Source organism: Equus quagga, chromosome 9, assembly GCF_021613505.1.
Source record: "Equus quagga isolate Etosha38 chromosome 9, UCLA_HA_Equagga_1.0, whole genome shotgun sequence".
NCBI lineage: Eukaryota > Metazoa > Chordata > Mammalia > Perissodactyla > Equidae > Equus > Equus quagga.
In genome coordinates this window covers 50,679,018-50,701,186 of record NC_060275.1, presented here as the reverse complement: position 1 = coordinate 50,701,186, position 22,169 = coordinate 50,679,018, and the positions used below count along the sequence as shown (strand labels likewise).

General features: G+C 42.0%; 2 long non-coding RNA genes across 3 annotated transcripts; one reads left to right on the top strand and one right to left on the bottom strand.

The window, feature by feature from the left end:
- Positions 1 to 1,282: 1,282 nt before the first annotated feature.
- LOC124244349 (uncharacterized) lies at positions 1,283 to 12,065 on the bottom strand. 2 transcript variants are annotated; one of them, XR_006889969.1, is made up of 3 exons: positions 11,746 to 12,065; positions 3,950 to 4,097; positions 1,283 to 1,618 (listed from the first exon to the last, which is right to left on the bottom strand). It is a non-coding gene; the product is annotated as an uncharacterized LOC124244349 (long non-coding RNA). The 2 variants fall into 2 exon arrangements; XR_006889970.1 differs by lacking the exon at positions 11,746 to 12,065 and adding an exon at positions 8,804 to 8,880.
- Positions 12,066 to 15,050: 2,985 nt separating this feature from the next.
- LOC124244910 (uncharacterized) lies at positions 15,051 to 18,311 on the top strand. Its single transcript, XR_006890146.1, has 3 exons — positions 15,051 to 15,124; positions 17,591 to 17,698; positions 18,232 to 18,311. It is a non-coding gene; the product is annotated as an uncharacterized LOC124244910 (long non-coding RNA).
- The last annotated feature ends 3,858 nt before the right edge of the window (positions 18,312 to 22,169 follow it).

Genomic DNA, 22,169 nt, shown 5'->3' with positions numbered 1-22,169 from the left:
AAAATAGAATAAAACATGCTTCACAGAAAAAAGTTTTCTTGAGTAAAGTGAACAGGGAAATTTGTAAGGCATCCCATTGCTTTAATTATGCCAATACTCAGAGTGAAAATATGATCCTATATATTCATTTGCTGAAAACTTAACTCCGGTTGTAACAACAAACCAAAATGAAGAACGAAGAAGGACTTGCAAGCATATTTTATAGACAGCTGCCATCTGTCTCCATGAAACCATGAAAGCCAGACTCCAGAACAAGTCTCTTGCCTGATTCTTATCTTCTACTTCAGCCCCTCCCACTTTTCCTCTGTCCTTTCTGAGGCAAAGCTTTCACTCACCTCAAATGATACAGAAATAGTGCTAGACTCTTTGGGGGAAGTTCATGGGAAGTTGAGTTTTTTCATAGCAACATAATAGAGGAAATCCTTAGCTGTTCGGTGCAGTTGACATTTCCACCTGCCATCCTAGTCAAGGTACATGTTCTCCTTATACTCTAACAGCAAGTCATGTATTCATCTAACAAAGGTGGGTTTTGTCTTTGAGCCCCTTTTGAGCCAGGCAGAGAAAGTAATTAGGGCAAGGCATTGAGATACCCAGGTTCCACTCTTCCTGCACTTCTGTCATATGACCTTGAACAAAGTACTTCACCTCCCTGCGTCTTAGTTTGCCTCATCTACAAAATGGGGACGATAACCTGAGCCTGAACTGCCCCATCGGCTCTAAGTATTACTTTACGTACTCTACACCAAAGTGCCGCCCCAACTCGGAAACACTTAAAAACGTATTTCATACAAAAATAAGATAGTTGCAGTAAAGTACTTATGCAACCTAGGTAAGAAAATACCAGAAAAATGAATTCCTGGTTCCATACATTTCAAATGATTTCGCTTGCTGACCTACAAGGAATAGTGATAACAGAGTCACCAGAGGAGCAAAATTTACATACACGAAGGACTTAGTTTTGTGCCAAATGGCTTTTAATCAGTCATACTGTTAGCACAAAACAAAGAACTTTTGATTATGTGTAGCAAGACTCATTTGAATAGATTCAGCTTAATCACGTGGATAAGGCCCCAGCTACATTGCAATATTCAATGAGATGAGGTATAATCTGATGTAAGAAATCATATAGGTCACCTTCTGTTCCAGTCAGAAGCAGCAGGTCCACATTTTTGGTCTAGCCTGGTGACTATGTTACCAAACCAGGTTAATTTTACCCATCCCACAAAAAGCCAATCACCAAGACAAGTTTGCTGCAGACAAAAGGTTTATTCACAAGGCAGCCAAGTGAGGAGGCAGGAGAACAAATCCCAAATCTGCTTCTCCAAAAAATGGGGATTAGGGATATTTATGGGATAATCTGGCAAAGTTGTCTAAAGTATGGTGACAGATGGTTGGAGGCAAGGAGGAGTGAGGTAATTGTTGATCTGCACAAGTGTAGCCAGGCTTCATGGCTCTTCACAGGATGCATGGTCACAAAATGGTGGCATTAGCATGATCCGAGGGTGGAATGTTTAGTTCCCTAAAGTCAGGAGTTCACCTACTGGACACCTGAGCAGGCACAGTTGGTGGGTTGGCGGTCTTGTCCCGTCTGAACTGGACAGAGGCTGACTCTTAGTTCCTGAAAAACACTCATCAGTTACCATGGTGACCCAAGCATCAGGGAGATGCTATCCATCAGGAACCTAGTGGGAGTCAGATAAGATATTGCCTAAGCAGCACAGCTAACAGTGGGCTGGTGAACAACTAAAAGCTACAATTAATAGTTGCCAAAAAAACTTGAGTTACCAGCTACCTAACCATTAATGGCTAACTGTCCACCAGTTTCAACTGGCTTTATAAAATATCTTCTGTTCTACCTTTCCTCAATTGTACTAGCAGGCATTTCTACTTAGGAAAGAAAGGAAGTTATGATACTATTTAGCTTTCAGGGATAAAGATTTATTGAAAAGTTAAAAAAAATATATATATGACATAGAAACCAGCGCTTCCGATCTGGCTTCCCTTGCATGGCTGTCACAGTACTGGTAGCTTCACCTAGACTGTCTAATGCCCCTAAACTACCTCTTAAAGGGCCTCCGTTGTGGAAAAGTAGTCAGCGAATTCCAAAATAACACGTTTAAAAGCTTTGAGGATTATCAACAGGTCTGGTCTAGTTCCTGCTTGCTGAAATGGGTAAACTGTGCAGGTGGGCCCCTGGCAGACAGCCAGGGTTGGGTGGAACAGAGAGAAGTACTTATTCATGACTGTCCGAGCAAAGACCAAATCCTGGTGGAAGGTAGCCACATCTAGCAAGGCAATACTGAGTGTCCTGGGAAGGAGTCAGAGAGGGCAAGGGCTCTGTCTGTGAGGAAGCAGGATGCGAAATGCCATGCAGGATCGAGGCTGGGCTGCACCGGGGCCAGTATGCCGTTAGGGGTGCTTATTTCAAGGCCAGCTGAGCATGGAAGGAATGAATGGAAGCTAAAAGGGACTGGACCGAGGCTGCCCAGGTAGCTGTAAAATGAGCAAGACAGATCGGCGACTGCACGCAGAACAGCAATTTCTGTTTTCAGCAGGCTTTATGCTCCCAAAAGATAAACAACCACCACAAAATACCAGTCATGGCTTGGTTTGCATTCAATTCTGTAAACATGCATTAAATGTCTACTTTGTGCAAGACACAAGACACAGTGCTAGATGCAAAGAAGAGGGGTTAAATAACTCTAATAAAGTCAAAAAAGAAAGGGCAGAAAGGCAAAACACCAGTGGGGGAAAGAAACCATGAGGAAGTTACACTGCATAGGATTCTCTCAACTGCCCGGACTGCCTCGGCCTGAAGCGAGCTCTGTTACCCTGAGTCTGTCTGTATTATGCAGTAGACACTTTCTTGAGGTTTTATATCTTATACTCAGCTCTCTCATTTGTGATGAAATATTTAAGGAGAAGTGTCTATGTGCCAGGAGCTGGGAGATATCATGAGGCATTACGTGCAGTTTCTCCCCTCAAGGAAGTGTCCTCGGCTGCCTGGCTCCACTGGCTGCCAGCGCTGTCTGGGGCCCACAGTCCTCTTTTTAGCTAAGGTCTTCCTATCACCCTAGACCCCCTGAGCCTCGATTCCCAAGTCAGGGTCCAGGCAGCGTTGCATTCCCCGTGCTTTGCTCCTCGGCCGCCACATTGCTGACAAAGCTGTGCTCCACACGTGCCAGTGCCCGCTCAGGTCCGCGCTGTTTCGCCTCACCTGATGATCCTTTATGCATCCTGTTCCAAACCTTTCCCACTCTCCTCCAGCAATAGCACACCCTTGCACTTCTATTGCATCTATCATCTTACCTCTCAGAAACCTGCCCAAGTATATCAAGAAATGCAATTTTCACGTTTTCTCTCTCCTTTCACTCTGGCCTCCTTTCCTTCCCTCCTGTCCCAGAGGAAAACCGTCCTTCTTTGTCGTAGCCTAGCTTCTTCTCCACAGCACTGTTCTCTCTGCTCACAAACAGACCGACACCCTTCATTCTAGAAAGAAAAGCTTTCTTCCAACTGTGCATCTCCCGTCCTGCTTCTATCCTAGCCCTTCCTTCTTTTCAATGATAATTTCTCAAGGGAAGAGCGTGCATTTGTGCCTCTGCCAGCACATCTGCATTCTTTCCTGGCCCGCTGTGGTCCTACTCCCACCCGCCACATGCTTTGCAGAGGTCCCTGCTCCCAAGGAGGTCACTGATGACCCTCTAACTCTAAGTGTGAGACAATTGCTGCTCACCTACAGCCAAGTTTACGTTGCTTGCTAAACATCAATTCTAATTCAACACATCCAAATTCAAATGCATTACCTGTTCCCCAAACTCTGCTTCTTCTGTCTTGTGTATCCCAGGTAAACACATTATTACCATCTCCTCAGTGCTCAGGCTGAGGCTTCAGTTGTCTTTGATTCCTCCTGTCCTCTCCTCTTCCCCACCCATGCCACCTAATTACTCACCAAATTCTGTTCTTTGGGAGCATCCTCATATCTGTGCCCTCCTTCCTATTCCTTCTGCTACTTCTCTAGTTCTGGGCTTGGAGGCATGGAGTGCAGCTGGAAGTATGGAGGCCAGCAGAAGAGATTCGAATTCTGATTCCACTGTGACCTAGGAATAGAGCCCAGGTAAAGTCACTCTCTGAGCCTCCACTTCCTCATCTGAAAATCAAGGTGATAATTACCTCCTGGAGCTGTCATGAGGATTAATGTAAGCATGATATATGTAAAGGGCCTAATATGTGTGTGGCACAATGTAGACATCAAATATGTTAATTCTCTTTTCTTTTCCCTTTACTCAGATTGTTTTAAAATTCATTTTTTTTTTTGAGGAAGATTAGCCCTGAGCTAACATCTGCCGCCAATCTTCCTTTTTTTGCTGAGGAAGACTGGCCCTGAGCTCACATCCGTGCCCATCTTCCTCTACTTTATATGTGGGATGCTTGCCACAGCATGGCTTGGCAAGAAGTGGACAGGTCTGTGCCTGGGATCCGAACCAGCAAACTCCGGCCACAGAAGCGGAACGTGCACACTTAACTGCTGCGCCACTGGGCCAGCCCCAAAATTCACTTTTAATTGCTAACCATTTTCCTGTTTTTTTTCTCTTTGCAATACATCCCTTGTGTCAGTACCAATTATCTTCCAAAAACTAAGATTTAACGTGACATTTTCCTGGTCAACCACTTCTGGTAATTCCTGATTGCCTGAATAAAGTTCCTATCCTATGGCATGATGGTCCAGGCCTTCCATGATTTGTAGCTACTTATTTCCATTAGACCGTGAGCAGCTCTGCAGGACTGTAAACACCTACAGGACTGACAGGGAGCTTTTCATCCAAGTTTCTCCGACTCAGTGACTGGAACACAGTGGAGAATTAAAACATGTGTTACATCTGCTGCAACATTTCCACCCAACTTCACCAAACGTCCATTCATTTCCTTTGATGAATTACTTCCTTGGACATACCCACTATGCCATAAGCTCCTTGGGGCCATTGCATTTTAATCCTTTCTGTATTCTTAGTTAAAAGCCTACTTTATAAATATTCATTGATCATTTTCAAAGTACTGACAATTGTTGAAATTGTCGATGAGCCTTGAAGGTTCATTATATTATTCTTTCGACATTTATGCATGGCTGAAAAGTTCCATCATAAAGAATATTTTTAAATTTAATGAATAAAGGAAATGGAAGAATGAATGGAAGTATACTACCCACTTCTGTGCATTTGTTCATTCTATTCACTCTACCTGTTACATTCTCTCCATTTCCACCAGTTCCAACATTACAACTTCAAAGACCCATCTTTCTTTTGTGAAATGATCTCTGATTCTCCTGATTTTTAAATTGATCTTTCTTTACTTTTTACTCCTAAAGCATCTTGTTTGCTATTTGTGGCTGAGAAGCTAGTCCTCCTACAACATCCATTCTCTCCTTCTTCCATGGAAAGACACCCAATTTTTAGCTGGGCTCATGGCCACTCAGAAAAGATTTCATTTCCTAGGCGTATTTATATCTTGGAATAACCAGGTGATGAAGTTCTCACCAAAGAGATATAAGTGGGATTGTTCTATGGTGACTTCTGGGAAACTTCCTCAGAAGACAACTGAGCTGTATCCCTTGTCTCTTCTTTTTGCCTTGATTTCCATCATGCTGTCTGGAATGAGGATATGATGGCAAGAGATCTAGCTGCTGTCTTGGGCCATGAGAACCAGAGCCACATCCTAGAGATGATAGAGCAGTGAGCTAGAAGGAGCTGGGTCCCTAGGAATTTCATGGAGTGGACCCTGGACTGGATGCCTACCTGTGGGCTTTTACGTAAGAGGGAAGACATGCCTCTTATTTTGGGTTTTTATTTCTCAGAGCCAAAGTTGTTTCTAAAAAACACACACTTTTTCAATAACATTTCTTCTTTAAATTATATTTAGTTGTGGATATGCTGCAGGATAGGATGTTTCTTCTCTTTGGCCCCCTTCCTTTCAATGTCACTCACAGATTAGAGATGGCATCAACATGCAAAAGAAAGGTTTGCTTGCCTTGTAGACTGAATGTGAAAGACCTATGCCCAGTAGGGGCCTATGACTGTTCTGCCACAATGGGGCCTGGGACAACGCCCAGTGTCCTAGGGTTCCTGTGGGAGGAGGGCAGAGGGGTAGAAAAGATCCCAGAAATGTAAAGGAAGAAGAGAAGAGGGTTGAAAACTAGAAGTTGAAGGGACTTAAGAACATCTGAATGGAACGGGATCTATGTGAACTGCAGGGTGATTGGATGGGAAAATGAAGACACACTTCTATATTCTTTAGGCCAGGGTGTGTTTGAGAGGAGTTACTGGTAAGATTGTGTTCTTTTGCGTGATGAACAATATCTGCACAACCCTCCAGCTGCTGCTAGCAAACTTAAGGTTGACGTTCTTCTCTCTCTCCATTGGGACATTTAAGCCTCTCATGGGCAGGGTCTATGTTGTATTCATGGTTTTACTCTACACATGTTGCCTAGTTCACAGTTCACAGAGATGCTAAATAAATGTTTGGTATTGTTGATACGGAGGAGCCTGATTATGATTAGCTTTAGTTTTGAAATATCAGTCTCTCTGGGATTTGTTCCTGTGTTAGAACCTGAAAAGAATACGGCACTTTGTCCTCCCCGGCCCCCTCCCTCAGAGTGTAAGGTGCTTCTCGGAATTTGCCTAAGTAAACATATACCCAACACACGTGTTTTTGTGCAGAAGGCGACATTAATAGCCACGGGTGACTCTAGCCAAGTATTCGTTAGCTTACCTTCTCGATCTTTTCCTATTCCATTCATAATTTTCCTCCTCTCTTTTGGTTACAAGCAAAGGAACCAGAAAGCGAGGGAATGTATCTTCCTAATGACTAAATCTTCAACAAATATTCATTGAATGAATGAATAACAAATCGACACACTTCTATAAATCCTTGCTATAACCAAGTGATCATAACCTGCTTTGTCTTATTTCTTAGTTACCAAAGGACAAACTAAATGTCTACCAAGATGGTATGTTTACCAATCAGTATTTACCACACGTCAATTTCCATATTGATTAGTGTGAGGGACCCACAAGACCCACTTTATAAACTGAGTAGAAAATACACACAAACAGAGAATAATTTCATTCTAGCCTGTAAATATAATACCATTATAAATGAAATGAGAGTTCAAAGAAATAGCCACATGGCCTGGAGGGAAAAGTTAAAGATGACTTCATGGAACAGGTAAGCGGCAAAGAAGTTAGGATCTGGCTGAGCAACATGGAGGAAAAAGTGATTTCATAGGTTGGAAAATCATGAACCAAGCTCATGGAGCGAGGTCACAAGCCAAGGTCATGAAGATTTTGTACAGAGGAATAATGAAAAGTACATTTTAGAATACTGGTCTGGTTGTGTTCACCTGGATGGAAAGATGCTTTTCTTTCTTGTCATAACATCAGGCCGGGGCCATTGCAAGGCCCTAGTCTGTGTTTGTTGAGAGAATGAATGAATAAACAAATGTGTTATTTATAATAAATGAATTGCCCTTTCTCCTTCATTCCAATGGGGATACAATAACTGATATTGTCTTCCCATTTCTCTTTCTGTTTAAATCGTCTCTGCTTTTCCACCTTCACTTTCATTGACCACTGTTCTCTCCCTCCTTCCCTTTCTTGGTCTGTTTAGAGTCTGAAGCAGAAGCACAGGAAATGAGATAGAAGGCAGCAGAGCACAGGGCAGCCTGCTGCTTCCTGTGTCCGGCACGATGCATGGCGGCCACTGCAATGATCCCTTGTGACTTCCTCCTTGCAATGTTGCCACTCTGACTCCAGGAAGATGCCAGAACTATTTTTGCCAAGCCTTAAAATACTGCTTCTCTTCAAGCTTGAGCTACTGCATGTACTACGTTTTCCAAAGTAGGATAATTTGGTTATTGGAAAAACTATATATTATAAAAAGAACATTGTACCTTCTTGTCTATTCATGAGAATCATTATTTTCCAACAAGAATCATTTCTTTTATAATCAAGTAATTCAGTTTGAGTCAACTGCTTCTCTGTGATAGACGCTGTCAGAAGAAATATTGTGAATTAAAGCTTTATTTGTTAAAGTTAATTAAGTCTTTTGGTAGAATTTTGAGGCTGGTTGATAAACATATTTTGCACAGCTAGGAAATATAATCAAATTGGATATTTTCTTTGATGACTAAATATACTCACATTTAGTCTGGCTTTCATACAAAAACATAGTAAAGGACAAAGAAAAGACAAAACAAACTAAGAATCACTCATAATCCCACTCTATAGATATAACAGTTGTTAACAGTTTGATATATGGCCTTTTATCTTTTTTCTTCTGCATTTATTTATGTGATTTTAAATTTAAGAAAAGGAAATGCACTTTCTTTTCCAATTAGGCAATATGCCAATCAATATTGCTGCACCGCCCTCCCTCAGTGTATTATTATAGTTTTCTTAACTAATCTAGTTTTTAGTTTTAAAATTGTTTTTCATGTTTTGATATTGTAAATAATATTGTGATGAGCGTTCTTATCCAAACATCTTAGTACATCATCTCTGTTTCCGTGTGATAAATTGTTTAATGCAGAATTTCTGTGTCTAAGGGCAAACATTTTAAAGATTTTTGATCCATATTTCTGCTTTTTATTCCCTTCTACAAAACTTTTAATGATGCTCTAATTTTAGGCAAACAATGCCAGGCCCAGGCAAATTGTGAAGGCCCAAACATTCTGGTTCCGGTGCTCACTATGTCTGCTCTCTCCCACATAGAAACCTATTCTCTGGAAATAATCCAATAAATTAATTCTCACCTGGATGAAGCCGCAAGACCGTCAGTTACACAAAGTTGGGGGCAGTGTGGGCATGCGCTGGTCAGTTAGCCATGCAGGGCCTGTGGCTGAGAGATGCTTACTAAACACTTACTGGAAGGAGGGAACGAGGTGTCCCTCCTCCCTCGTCCTGGTCGGCATCAGTCAGCTTTCCCACAGAGTTTACATTTTAATAGGAAGTCACTTGATGATGGAGTAATAGTTTTCTAATTATATAATTTCAGCCAACTGTGAGGCAGTAAGGGGATATGCTCTGGGCAAGGCAAAGACAACGAACCTTTCTTGTTATCTCTGGAATCTCATTCCATAGATTGTTAATCACTCTGCCTACTCATAAGTGGAGGCTAGGGGAAAAAATTTCTCTGAAATCCCAAATTTAAGCATTCCACTCTCTGACCATGATACATTGCCTTCCGGCCTACTTACCAAAATGCCTCAATTCCAAATGTTTCTATCTCATTGGGACTATCTGTGCATTGAACATCATTTTTCAAATATTCTTCTCATCCTTCTTGCCCAGGCTTAGACTCCACGGTCCAACTCTACAATCACTTCCTTGCCAGCCACCCTTAACTCTGTTTCTCCATTCTCTCTCCATTGACTCATCTGGCAAAGCTCCATCCTGCATCATAACTACACTTGTGCAACTGAATACTGTAGAAAGTTGCACAACTGTGCTGGTGAGTCTCATCCTAAACACGTGACACAGATTTCAAATGGCCCCTTGACACTTCCTGGAAAACCTAATACATTTTCTGCTAAGATATTTATATCATCCCTTTTTCTCTCTTCAATAACTAATCCAATCTTCCATCTTCCTTCTGTACCTTCACTTTCATAATTCATGCAGAAAGTGAAAACATTAGATTGGAACCTCCTCATTGTATCACCATTACCTACCTATGTCTCTGCTCCTAGTCTCTGTCTTCTGCCTATTAAGGTAGAAGGGAAAGGTTCCTGTCTAAGCAAAGCCAAATGTCCCCCTGTGCTCTGGAGGTCATCGTTTCTCGTCTACTCTAGGGCTTCCGTCTGCATCTTCACTTTCTCCTCTCTACTCAGTCAGCCTCATCAGCATCTTTTAATAGCTCATCTATCATCCTAGAGATCTCCTCACTTTACTTCAAGTCCTCTTCAGCTAGCATCTCATTTCTTTACTCCCCATTCACAACAACTACTTCAAATAATTGTCTGTACTCTTTTCTTTTTCATTTCCATTTTCTTTCAAGTCCACTCCTAGGCTTCTGTCACTAAAACTAAGCTCAACGACAACTTCATCCTCATCTGATACAGTTGACCCCTCTGCTTGGAGTGGGCAAACGCTCTTCTCTTTTGCCTCCCTGGTACTTCCTAGTTCTCCTCCTACCTTCCAAGTCACTCCTTCCCAGTTGCCTTTGCTGGATCCTCCTCCTCTTCTGGAACTCTAAATTCTCGTGTGCACCAGGGCTCTCTCTTCCTCGCTTCCTTCTTTCCAGAGGTGGTTCTCTCTCGGAAGCCCACAGCTGCTGGTAGTGTCTGTACTCCAATGACTCTTAAATATCCATCTCTCCCACGATCTCTCTGCTGAACCACAGACTTTATCTGACTTCTTATCTGTTATAATCATTTGTTGGTCTAATAGGTGTCTCAAAATTAACATGTCCAGTATGGGATGTTTGGTTTTCCTGTTTCTCCCCATTTTTTCCCATCTCAAGTAGTGGTACCACCACCCTTCCAGTGGACAGGCCAAAGTCTTGAAGTTACTCTTGATTCTTCTCTCTTTCCCTCGTTCACTATATCCAATGCATCAACAAAACTTTATTCTCAAATTATCTCTCTAATCTGTTCGCCTGTCTCCATCTCTACTGCTAACTTTAGTTGAAGCTGTCACCAATTTGCCCTTGAATTAGTGGAAGAACTATTTAACTCCTTCTGCCTTTTATCATTTTTGTCCCTTCTGAATCTATTCTCCACTAAGCACCCAGAATGATCTTTAAAAAAAAGTAATCAACTTACGTTGTTCTTCTTCTTAAAATTCTTTAGCAGGTTCCCATTGGATTTAGAATAAAGTCCCAACTCCTTTCCCCACTCTATATGGCCCCATGTGATCTGACCCCTGCTTCCCTTTCTGACTTGTACCACACATTTCCTCAATCACTGTGTTCCAGGCTTACTGATCTACTTACTGATCTACATGACAGATGCAGACCTGCCCCAGGGCCTTTGCACTTGCTAAACCTCTGTCTGGATCATCCTGTCTAAACCAGTTCAAACCCATTAATCATTGTCCTGTTGTATGTCTTCAAGGCTCTTAACTCTAAAACTTTCAACAAAGTACCTTACTCTTAGTAGATACTCAGCAAATATTTTTTGAATAAATGAATGGTGTTGATCAACGAAACTTGTTCACTGATTGATTCATGCTTTAATTATCTTCAATAAAGAACATGCTTGCGGGGCTGGCCTGATGGCACAGCAGTTAAGTTCATGTGCTCCGCTTCAGTGGCCCGGGGGTTTGCTGGTTCAGATCCCCGGTGTGGACCTACGCACCACTTATGAAGCCATGCTGTGGCAGGTGTCCCACATATAAAATAGAAGAAGATGGGCACAGATGTCAGTTCAGGGCCAACCTTCCTCAAAAAAGAAAGGAAGAAAATGCTTGGGCATCTACCCAAAACTGAAACAGGGTTAGAGTTGAAAGAAATGTGAATAGAATTACAAACAATATATTGGCATCACTTCAGAGTCAGTCCTTTGAATTGCTGTATTTGAGGTAGTTCTTGAGACTGTAATAGAATGATAGTCTAGCTGTTTCTGCCCCTAATCTATCCACCTCCCCTTACTGACAGCTCAGAGCTCTGGTTCCCCTGCAGAAGCAGTGCTCTCTTCACCCACTGAAGCCAAAATTTCTAAAGATGGACAAAGAGGAAGTGCACACTGGCCAGTACCTGCTCTCCACATCTGCTGCAGTTTTCTCGACAGCCGGGTCTTATCCACACGTGTGGCTCTGGTATCTTCCCTTTGTCTTTGATATTCTGCATTTTATTCTGAGGGGCCTAGGTATGGATTTATTTTTTACTTATCCTGTCATGATACAGGGAGCTTCATCACATATCTTCAATTATGGAAAAAATTTCCATCCTTTTCTCAGTAGTGCTATTTGGTGTTCTTCTTACTCTCTTCTCTGGAACTCTGCTTCAATTGATCTGGCATTTCTCATTTTAGTCTCCAGGTCTCTGAAATGATTTTCATGGTTTTCCTTTTTATATCTCGAGTCTGAATTCTGCAGTATTTCTTCTAATCTTTCTTCCGTTCCCTCACTTCTCCCTCTAGTCAAATGTTTAACCTGTCCACTGAGTTTTTTTTTTTTTTTTTAATTCCAAGTACAGTCATGTGTCAGTTAATGATGGGGATATGTTCTGAGAAATGTGTTGTTAGGCAATTTCGTCACTGTGCGAACATCACAGAGTGTGTTACAGGCTTTTAGTTAGTACCGGCCCTGACATCAGCTCCCCTACACTGAACCCAGCCCATGTGGGATTAAAACCAAAAGCCCTCATCCCGGTTCCCTGCTTCTTTAGTTACACTCATATGTCAATATCTGTTTCTTTAACCTTTGACTCCCTGAGCTTCACAACCAAATAGAAGTTACAAATTGTTAAAGCCCAGGTGGCCTCACACTAAAGTTTTGGCTCATCAGGAGTCCTTGAAGTTTATTACAGGGAAACTGATGTCCAGACAATGTCAAGAAACAGAAGCTTCCCAGGCCCCAACTCCTCGGCTTCCTGGCACCAAAATCCAACATCCACCATCCACCATGGAGGCAGACAACCAAGGACAGCCATCTGTGTATTCCTTATCTCATGTCCCTCCGACCCCCATGCCCCTCCTGCAAACAGCCTCACAGCGCTGACCAGCAAGGTCACAGGCTCCCAACTCCCTACAAGCGGCCATATTGCTCGCAAGCTTTTAAAAACTCCATACTCGTTTCTTAATGGGAGCCAGCAATTCTTAAGGCATGATGCCATTGCTTGCTCCCCCTGCCTGGCAAAGAAAGTAAAGCTATTTTTCCTTTTCACCCAAGACTCTGTTCTCGTTATTTGGATCAGCACCTGGCTCAGAGACCAAACTTTCAGTAACAAGTGCACTTACACAAACCTTGATGGTATAGCCTGCTACATGCCCAGGCTCTCTGCACTTACAAACCTCTACAGCATGTTATTGTACTGAATACTGTAGGCAGTTGTAGCACAATGGTAAGTATTTACGCACCTAAACGTGGAAAAGGTACAGTAAAAATGGTAGAAAACGGTACCCCTGTATAGGGCACTTACATGAATAAGCTTGCAGGCCTGGCAGTTGCTCCGGGTGTCAGTGAGTGAGTGGTGAGAGAATGTGAAGGCCCAGGACACTGCTGGAGACTTTACAAACACTGTACTCTTGGGCTACACTAAACTGATAAAAAAAGTTTTTTTCTTCAATAATAAGTTAATCTTAGTTTACTGTAATTTTTTACTTTATAAACTTGAAAATTTTTATAAACTTTTTGACTCTTTTGTAATAACACAGCTTAAAACACAAACACGTATATCTGTACAACAATATTTTCTTTCTTTATATCCTTATTCTGTAAACTTTTTTCCATTAAAATTTTTTTCCTTTTAAACTTTTTAGTTAAAAACTAAGATGCAAACAGGCATACTAGCCTAGGCCCACACAGGGTCAGGATCATCAATATCACTGTCTTCCATCTCCACATCTTGTCCCACTGGAAGGTCTTCAGGGGCAATAACACGCATGGAGCTGTCATCTCCTATGATAACAATGCTTTCTTCTGGAATACCTCCTGAAGGACCTGCCTGAGGCTCTTCTTGAGGAGGTGTTATTTTTTTCAGAAATATGAGCATTGTGGTCTGCTTGGTGTGTTTATTTTTTATTTATTTATTTTTTTTAAAGATTTTATTTTTTCCTTTCTCTCCCCAAAGCCCCCCGGTACATAGTTGTGTATTCCTCGTTGTGGGTTCTTCTAGTTGTGGCATGTGGGACGCTGCCTCAGCGTGGTCTGACGAGCAGCGCCATGTCCGCGCCCAGGACTCGAACCAACGAAACACTGGGTCGCCTGCTGCGGAGCGCGCGAACCCAACCACTCAGCCACGGGGCCAGCCCCTTGGTGTGTTTATTTTTTATCACAGATTTTCTTGTAAGCAGAAGATGCACCACGAACATTCTTCTCTATTGACGAAAACCTTTCAGTGTTGGCGGGTCTATGTTTTCAGTTTCTTTTTCTGGTGAGGAAGATTGGCCCTGTGCTAACATCTGTTGCCAATCTTCCTCTTTTTGCTTGAGGAAGATTATTGCTGAGCTAGCATCTGTGCCAATCTTCCTCTATTTTGTGTGTGGAATGCTGCCACAGCATGATTTGATGAGCGGTGTGTAGGTCTGTGCCTGGGATCTGATCCCGCTAACTCTGGGCCACTGTAGTGGAGCATGTGAACTTAACCACTACACCACTTGGCTGGCCCCTTCAAATTTTTTAAGGAGTGTGTTGAGCCATACAAAAGCTTCTGCTAAGCTTTTCATTGGGGATTTTCTTGGGGGTTCTTCTTCTTTTTCTTCTCCTGCAGTTTCCTTTTCTCTTGCCTCTTCTTCAGCTGTGTGTTCCTGTTCCAGTTCCAACAGCTCCTCATTAGTCAGTTCCTCAGGAACCGCCTTCAGGAGCTCCTCAGTGTCATCCTCATCCACACCCAGGTTAAAGTTGTTTGCCATCTCAGCCACAGCCTTATTGGTTTTTGCGACCTCCTCATTCTTGGTAAATCCTTTGAAGTCATGGATGAACCTCTTGAGCGTCTTCTTCCTGATGCCATTCATACACTCCTTGGTGACACCACCCCAAGCACAAGCAAGGTTCTTGACTCAGTCATAAATATTGTAATCCTTCCAGAATTTCATCTTTCTTCCCCATAATATCCTGTTCCTGCCTTATTGATTATGTTTCTTCCTTGTTTCAATATTTTAAAGACAATTATTTTAAACATTCTTTCATATTGTTCTATAACTCTAGTTCTTAGATGGAAATAATCTCTTTTGTGATTTTTTCCTTGGGGTGGTTCATTTCCTGGTGGTTTGTAATTTTTACCTATGAGCTCATCTGTGGTGGTGGTTGTTTTCTGAGACTCCCAACTTCCTTGGGTTTTGTAGATAAATTACAGGGAAGACAGGTCAACTTCCTGTGGTTCTCAAGACTGGTTGCCTGGTTGGAGTGTTCTTGCATCTCTTTCACAGATGGGACAACTCCTCGGCCTTATACAGGGGGTTCTTCTCACAGAGGTTAGTGGCTTCATATTTTGACGTGTGTGAACATCATATATTTGATCTATGAACACTTGATGTATGAATATTAAAACCCCAGCTCCCAACTCCTAAAGCTTATGTCAAGTTCTAATACTTTCTTTATCCATTCAATTTTACTCTTGCACCCTACTTTAGCTTTGAGTTTATTGTTAATTTCCAAGGCTTAAACATTTTTCATTCAACAACTATTTATTGAATGCCTGCTGATATGCCAGGCACAATTCTAAACCCTAGAGAATTAGCAATGAAGAAAAAGAGGTCTTTGCCCTCAAGAATGTTACATTCAAAAGATTTCTCTTTCTTCTTCCATGCTCTAAATGTACTGGAAACATTTTTAACCAGCATTTCTGTGTGTTTGGAATGTATGCTTACGTGGGAGATGTACGTTATGTGGAAGGGCGTCTTCCTGCAGCAGCTCAGTCTGCCACAATGCCCAGTGGTTCCCCTCTCCTGCGTGTTCCCCTGCAAAGTTGAGAGGATAGGAAGGCTTCTGGCATACCTTGAAGACTATGAAACTAAGTCTGTCTACATTTAATTTGGGAGGCAGCTGAGTATAATTAACCATGAAGAAAATGGGCTTTGGAGCCTAAATGCCTCGGCTCAAAACCCAGCTCCACCACTTAGTAGTTGTGTGGCCTGGGCAAAGGTCTCTCTTGGTGTTTCAGTTTCCTCATCTGGAAACGCAGTCCAATAACAGTATTTCCTTATATGCTTATTGAGACAATTCAGTGTGGGAAGTGCTTAGACCGGTCTCTGGCATACTGTAATTACTGATTAATTAGCTGCAACACAAACATCAGGTGACGCTATGGTCTGCTGTGTGTCCCTCCCACCAAAACAATTCCTATGTTGAAGCCCTAACCCCCAATGTGACTGTATTTGGAGACAAGACTTTTAGGAGGCAATTAAGGTTAAGTGAGGTGGTAAAGGTGGGGTTCTAATCCAATAGGATTGGTGGCCTTGTGGAATAGAAAGAGCTAGATTGAGCTCTCTGTGCGTACCCACCAAAGAAAGGCCATTGAACACCCAGTGAGATGGTGGCCATCTGCAAGCCAGGAAGAGAGCTGTCAACACAACCGAGTCAGCCGCAACTTTGACCAGGGTCTTCCAGCCTCCACCACTGGGAGAAAGTAAACGTCTGTTGTTTAAGCTGCCCACTCTACGGTATTTTGTTATGGCAGCCTGAGCAGACTAATCCAGTGACCCAGTGCTAGACACAGTGCTCTGTGACTGGTAGGTCTTCAAGAGGTGTTTATTGCTGCCTTTATTGTTGTGTTTGGGTTCTGCCACCTGCCTACCTCATGAGTCAGGGCATGCTGGTGAGATGGCCCATCGCAGTGGTCCACCAGTACATCTGGCTTGAGCTGTAAGCTGGAGCAGTAGGGAGCCCGGAAACCAAACCAGCTCCAAACCATGGGAATGTCTGAAGTCTCCATGGGGACCATAGACTAGGTGGCCTAAATGACAGAAATTTTATTTCCTCTCAGTTGTGGAGGCTAGAAGTCCACGATCAAGGTGTCACCAGGGTTGGTTTCTTCTGAGGCCTCTCCCCTTGGCATGGAGATTGCCATTTTCTTCCTGTGTCTTTACGTGGTCTCCCCTGTGTACCGGTCTGTGTCCTAATCTCTCCGTATAAGGACACCAGTCATATTGGATTAGGGCTCACCCTAGTGACGTCATTTTAATTTAATTGCCTCTTTAAAGGCCCTGTCTCCAAATGCAGTCACATTCTGAGGTACTGGGGCCTAGGACTTCCACAAACGAATTTTGGTGGATACAGTTCAGGCCATAACAAAGATGGAAGAAATTCTGATAGACGCCTTCTTTCTCCAGAAGCGTTTATCCCAGCTCACTCCTGTGTAGACTGGTCTGCTCCTGGGATGCCTTCATGGCACCAAGTAATTTCTAACAGAAATAGCCCTCCACTCAGCTTCAAAATGGCTAAAGCCCACCTGCTCATCAATACTCAGATAAATGCTTCTACTTCCACAAAGCCTTTTCTGAATCTGTATCTTATTCTCATCTCACTGTACAGCAAGCATTGCCTCCCTCCTCTGAACTCAGATAACAGCATGTTGTCTGCATCTTCCTTATGAACTTGTTGATTGGATTATGGTTCTCCATATCCCAGTCATTGCATCAGTTAGAAGTAAGCATCCTTAGGATAAATCTCCGCCTGATTCCTCTTTGTGTCTTCACAATCTTTGCTCCATAAATATTCGTTGAGGGAATAAATGAGAGATAACAATAACAGCCAAACTGGCCTATATTTTATGCCAGAAGTCAAGTATTGAGAAGTTCTGAAATCTCTGATCATTGACTCATTTTAAGACCTTACATGCCTAGCGGAACCTTTGCCAGCTATTCAAGGTGAGCACTTCGGAAACCTGGGTGGAAGAGGCGTGAAATTGATGGGTGAAATTAATGCGTGCCTCTGTGCAGGCGGATGGATACGTGCAGGCGGATGGATACCTCCAGTGCTCAGAGATAGACACTCGCGCTATAGCAAGGTGGAATTCTGAGGGACTCACGCAAGAGGTCACAGCGGAAGTGAGTTGAGTTAGATTTTTTTTTTTTTGCAGAGACTTACCTACATTTCTACATAAAATACTATAAAGGCGACAGAAGTAAACGCTTCATGATTCTTTTTTCCATTTCATTCTAAACTGAGTTCCCAGAGTTTGACTCTTCTTTTGAATGATGTTTTTATAACAAACTTCCTGTGTTGACAAGGGACACACTGCATTTCTGTAACTGGTCACCACAGAAATGAGGAGCAGTGCAAATGACATACTATTTTAAAGCTTTTATACAGTGTTTTGAGAGTTCAAGTCCCCTAATCTTTATCATGTATCTCTCTATATACACAACTATAATACAATATAACTATAATAGTAATATACAACTGTATCTCTTTATAATATATAAATATATAATATATCAAAATACAATAAGAATAATATACAACTGTACCTCTATAGCATACTACTATAATAAGCCTTTCAAGTAATGTGTGTTTGGGTTTTTTTTCAACTTCTCCTAGTCTCTTGACTTATTTTGCTTTAAATTATTTATCAACAAAGGTCTGAACACTTACTGCAGTTGGACCTGAGATCTTGGAGAGGCCTTCTATGGGCAGCTACCAGGCATTCTCAGCAGGGAGGTATGTTTAGATAACTAAGATCAACCCTGGGGTGATCAAAATAGAATCTACGTAGTGAAACACTTTGATTCAAGGGCACATTTCCTGGTCTCTGAAAGGAGACTCTTCACTTTGACCAGTCCCAGTGATGTGGCTTCCGTAAGTGGCACCTTTTCTCCTGACTTAGAACCAGCTGTGGCAAGAGGAGTGGGTGACTTTCATGTGAATATCATGGGCACTAGTAACTCTTCAGGCTGGAGTTCCATTCCTGTAAGCTTATGCCCTTGTCCTTTTTAGACTAGAGAGGAGAGATAAGACCATAGAAGCTCAAGATGAGGGATGGGACCTCTGCTGTCACGATTTATTCAAAGCAGGGTGTATTTTATTGCCAAAGGGTTTTAAATGAAACTTAGCTGTGTGCTGTTCTCTCCCTTTTTCAGAGTGTAGATATTTGCCCTTAAGTGGGGATAGTAGGGAGCAGGTACTGTCGCTGGGTACCCACAGCATGTGTGTGAGCTTTGTGACAAGCAGTGCATTATTATCTCTTCTTGTCACTAGACTACAATAAAGTGTGTAAAAAAAAAGCGCTGTGAAAAATTGCTTAGATCTTAATAACTGTGAGCTAGGTAATTTTGGAAACTTTCACCTAAGTTTTAGAGATTGAGATTTTGATGTGCATATTTCAGTTGATTCTTCAGAAGCGTCTTAAATGATCTAAGACTTTTCTTATATAACTTCATCTCTAAAGCCCCGAGGTAGAGGTCAGAATGCAAATAACTGAAGACGTGATGTGATGGTCATTGTGTTTCACGTTTGTAATCTTCCATAAAAGCTGTGTATTTTACCTAAATGTCTTGCTGTGGATAAACAAAGCAGAGCCACAGAGTTGAACATAAGAAACACTTTGGAGACCGTGCCAGTGGTACTATTAATCCATAAATCATTTTTTTCAGGTGACAGCGTGGAAACTTAGAAGTGAACAAAACATCCAGTTTGTTCTCATAACAACACAATGTTAGTTTGTACCACGTGTGCTACACAGTACCTAGAAGTCTTCTGGTAACTGCCAAAGCAGTAAAGAAAATTCCTGATCCTATGCCTGAGAGAACTGGATTTTAATTCTTCTATTGTAAAAGATTTGCTGCCCTAATGTAGATTTATTAGTGCACTACAAAGATGGGAAGGTTTTTGTTTTTAATATATAGTGTGAGAATTCAGAGTTCCCAATACTTTGACTCACACTTTCTCTTTCATTTTCCGAAGAATCCAGTTCAACCCCAGTAATCATTTAAACATCGTCCTCTGTTGCTTTCTGGTCAATCATCTTCTATTGCCTCCGTCTCTTGCAGTCAGGGCTCTTTGTAGCTGACATCTTTTGAAAGTAATAATTTCTTACCAGAAGTTCTTAATAGACTCACAATTTTGCCATGATGCTACCCCCACCTCCCCACTTCTCCTCTGTGTTCAGACTGCTCCCCTTACACAGGACACAACCATCCACCCAGTTGCTCAAGCCTGTGGGTAGGTAGGCGAGTCCTCCTGAGGAATTCCTTCTCCTTCAACCCCTCTCCAATCCACACCCACGTTCTGTCCATTTTACTTCCTAAATATCTCTCTGCTCTGTGTGTCCTTATCTTCTCGGCCACCACTCTCACACAGACGCCACAAGAGCCTCTTGAGTGGTCCAGCCCTGGGTAGGGTTGGACTTCCCGAGACTAGAGGAATGGAGGGAAGGCATGTGTTATCAGTGGCAGGGCCTGCATCTATTCCCACGAAGCACCTCTGATGGGATTGGCACTGAAGCCTGAGGCCCCTCATGCTGGCTGAGGTTGGCACAGAGGGAGTGCATGCTCTGAGTATGAGGCTGGACCAGAGAGCCTCTGGCAGAGGTGCATCAGGAGCAAGAAGGAGAGACTAAGAACGAGAAGAATGTACTTCATATTTGCTCATGCGTTTACTGCTTCTGCCGCTTCTCATTCTTTATTGATCTAAATTTCCATCGGATACCATTTGCCTTCTGTCTGAAGAAATTCCTTTTAACATTCTTGTATTACAGATCTGTTGGTAGCAGATCTTTCAGCTTTAGCTTGTCAGATAGTCTTTATTTATTTACTTATTTTTTGCTGAGGAAGATTAGCCCCGAGCTAACATCTGTTCCAGTCTTCTTCTATTTTTTTTTTTTTTGCTTTTTCTCCCAAAATCCCCCCAGTACATAGTTGTATATTTTAGTTGTGGGTCCTTCTAGTTGTGGCATGTGGGATGCCACCTCAACATGGCTTGATGAGCGGTCCCATGTCTGCACCCAGGATCTGAATCGGCAAAACCCTGGGCCACCAAAGCAGAGCATGCGAACTTAATCACTTGGCCATGGGGCCAGCCCTTTCCTCTGTTTCTTATATGTGAGTCACCAGTACAGCATGACTGATGAGTGGCCTAGGTCCCTGCTTGGCATCCAAACCTGTGAACCCAGGCTACCAAAGCAGAGTGCGCTGAACTTAACCACTATGCCACAGGGCCGGCCCCCAGATAGTCTTTATTTTGCCTTAATTTTTGAATAATATTTTCAGTAGGTAGAGAAGGCTTGGTTGAGAGTTTTTTGTTTGTTTTTCCTTTGACACTTTAAAGGTCTTGCTCCACGATCCTCTGGCTTCTATAGTTTCTCATGAGAAGTCTTGTGTTATTATCACTTTTGTTCCTTTGTACATAATTTGTCTTTTTCTCTGGCTGGTTTTAAGATTTTCTCTTTATCAATGTTTTTCAGCAAATTCATTATGATATGCCTTGGTATTTTTCCATTCTCTACTTAATATACTCAGTCTTTCCTCTGGCTTCATGAACATATACAATATAGTTAAATCAATGTTTTAAGGTCCTTGTCTTCTAATTCTATCATCTCTGTCATTTCTGGGTTTGTTTTTATTAATGTACTTTTCTGTTTTTTTCTAAGTATGGTTTATTTTGTTAGATTGTAGAGATCTAACTTTAACAGGTTAATGATCATAAAACTATAGCAATGACATTTCATTATATACCTCCAACCCACCAACAAATTACTGAAATACACATAGTTCATCATATTTCAAAAGATATTTAAGTATCTTTTATTGAAATTATGATTACATTTGCTGTTGGGGTTACATAGTGTTAACTAAAAATTATTTTGAATTTTCATTATCTGCTCAAATGCTATTAAATTAATAAGGATTTATTCTTGATATTTTCATATTTGTGTATATTTTTTCCCCAATTTTATTGAGCTATAATTGATATATAACATTGTATTAGTTTTAGGTGTACCACATGATAATGATTTGATACACGTATATATTATGAAATGCTCACCACAATAAGTTTAGTTAACATCCATCACCTCACATAGCTACACATTTGTTTCTTGTGACGAGAACTTTTAAGATCTCCGCCCTTAGCAGCTTTCAGATATAGAGTATAGTGTCGTCAACTCTCGTCAGCTTGCCGCACATACATCCCAGGACTTAGTTATCTTTAATGTACTTTTTTCCTGGTTATTAGTCATATTTTCCTGCTCCTTTGTATGCCTCTGATTTTTGACTGGATGGCAGCTATTATGAATTTCGCACTGTTGGATAACGTATTCATTTAAAGTGTGTTGCACTTTGTTCGGACACACTATTAGGTTGTCACAGATATTTGATCTTTTTGAGGCTTGCTTTTAAGCTTTGTTAGGGTGGGTGCAGAGCAGCTTTTAGTCTGGGGTTAATTTAGCCCCACTACTAGGGTGAGAAATTTCTGAGGACTCTGATGTTTCCTGTAATACAACGTCTTTTCACTCCAGCTCTCAGGGATGAGAACGGTTCCCAGCCAATGTGAGCTCCAGGAGCTGCCTGGCCTTCTGCTTCC